Source organism: Pinus tabuliformis, chromosome 6 (assembly GCF_031772625.1).
Source record: "Pinus tabuliformis cultivar Carrire ecotype Pingquan chromosome 6, CPIR1, whole genome shotgun sequence".
In the NCBI taxonomy this organism is placed as follows: Eukaryota; Viridiplantae; Streptophyta; class Pinopsida; order Pinales; family Pinaceae; genus Pinus; species Pinus tabuliformis.
The window spans coordinates 1,533,104,971-1,533,107,402 of NC_142292.1; the positions used below are offsets into that span (position 1 = coordinate 1,533,104,971).

At 38.9% G+C, this 2,432-nt stretch overlaps 1 pseudogene; it reads right to left on the reverse strand.

Moving 5' to 3' along the window:
- Positions 1-386: 386 nt before the first annotated feature.
- LOC149264572 (uncharacterized) lies at positions 387-1,490 on the reverse strand (annotated as a pseudogene).
- Positions 1,491-2,432: the final 942 nt, after the last annotated feature.

The window sequence follows — 2,432 nt, forward strand, 5'->3', positions numbered from 1 at the left end:
ATTTTGATTTTTTTTTTTTAATTGCTTTATTTTTTTTGTTTTTTTTTTAATGGTTTTGATTTGATTTTTGATTTTTTTAATTGTTTTTTTTTTGTAATTGTTTTATTTTTATTTTTTTTATTTTTAATTGTTTTGTTAAAATTAAATTTATTTTGGATTGTTATTAAAATAAAAATAAAGTAAAAAAATGTTAATTAGAGGACTGTACATAATAGCGAACGGAAACGAAGGGAACAAATGCTCAATAACTTCCCATCCGAACGGCGAGAAGAGAGAGGTCAAAACTGCTACAGAAGGGTTTCAAGGTTTTCACGCTCTGTAGGGTTTGATACAGAAGGGTTTGAAAGCCACCATCATCATGCTGGGCTGACGAGCGTTGTGTTCTCTTATGAAGCCAGCGGTTTTCTCTGGGCATATTTCAAGGCATTCAAGAGGCAAGATTTTTCTCGAGTATCCTTGTATTGCTGAAGACACTAGAAAAAGCGGCAAACATAAGGAAAAGCAAGGATGCAAGGAATCACAAATGAGCGATTTCCACATACCCAATCTAGATCCAGTGCAGCAATTGCAATCTGTCCATTCACCATTCTACAAACAGAGCGCTCCAAATCTGACAGCACCTTTGACATTGAAGTAAGCACATCAGCCAAAAAGAAATCTGCAAAGGTGATTGGCTGTAAAGGAAAAGTAAGTCGCCAAAGAGTCCTCAAGAAGAAATAACGAGATGACATGTAGAACACATCATAAGGAAATACCAGAATAAATCCAAGAACAGAGTAAAGGATCAGTGGCTGACATTTTGCCAGATCACTTTCTCCATGAGAGTAAAAATATAAGAATGTTGTCATACTTGTTGGTACAACTATCATCATCCACGTAGCAGACTTCCATATTTCTCTCTGTGTTAGATGATTATGGTCAAGATCAAAATTTTTTGAATAGTTCACAGATGATTGTGAAAATACCCATATGTTGACTCCCCAAAGCCATATCATCATACCCACAAGGAAAAGTGGATTATAATACAAAAATGCTTCATGTAGAAACTCGTAGCGCAATTTTGCATCAATCCTCATGACGGAGTCCATGCCAATCTTTAAACAAATGAATCCCCATAAGAGTAACAGTGGAGCCTTTACTCACCATAAAGGATCAGAAGATGCTACTGTAGACGATGCTTGCTTGGGCGAACTTCCAGCCTTCATCAGATTTGCTTCAGTGACAGCACGAAAGCTTTCATCTAAGATAACTGGTTCAGTTGAACCAAGTTCTGAAACTGCAGTTCTGCTACTAAAATGACGGAGATGCGGGCTATTCACCGGTGTTGACAAGGATGCTTGGGCCAACTTCGGCTCTAGAAAATCTCGGAGATATCATGACCGATTTCCAGTTATTTTGGCTGGCGTTCTCCCGATCACAGCAGGATTGAGAATTCCGCCGCCGAATCGATCAAATGAACTCCTGCAAATTCATCCGCTCGGAGCCAGAGAAGCCTAGGAAAATGCCCCTCTATAGCGATCGGTTATAACAATAACGATAATAGTGGCTTTCCCTGTGGGTGGAAGTGTTTATTTTTATTTTTGGAACATGATAATAGCGCACTATCTCATGATAATAGCCAGCAGTTAAATCGAATTTTCCCACAATTAGTAAAGAAATCAAGATCCGTTTGGCCAAGAGCGCTGAGTTGTCTTGGAGATGACGGTGGATAAGCAGCATCGAATACCTCGTTTCATTCCATAAAATTGAGTTTCGCCTCCGCCAACATTCTGCTCCTCTTCTCTCCAGCTCTAAGAGTTGCTGCAGCAACATTGCTGCTCCGTTTGCTAACCCGTGTTTGCATGAACCAGGTGATCTGTTCGACAGATAGTCTGAGCAAGAAGGACTGCATATTCTCGATGTGCAGAGTTGCAGGAATCACAAGACCTTGATAAGCATACACGCCGCCATGATTGATCTGTTCTCATATTGCCGCCTGTGAATTCACAGCTTGTAGTTGCCGGACAATGCGTTTTTGCAATTCGAAGCTTGGACTGCTCGTGTATCATTCTCTTATTTTCTTGCAGAAGAAATTTAGGGCCAGAAATGCCTCGTTAGTGTTTGCATAGTATCGACAAGAAAAATGGAAGGCGATGGTTTCATTCGGCGCACTGCCGACGACATTTTTAAAGATTTCAAAGCACGTCGAGCTGGCTTGATCAAAGCCCTCACTGCAGAAGAGGTACCTTTTGAACTTCCCGAGCTAGCTTTGGGAATAAACTTTGCAAGAGATGGGATGCAAGAAAAAGATTGGCTATCACTGGTTGCAGTTCACAGTGATTCCTGGCTATGTATTATTATTATTATTAATTTTTTTATTTTTATTATTATTTTTTTTAACTAAAAAAACAAAAATGTTTTATTTTTTATGGTAAAAAAAAAACTACAAGAAA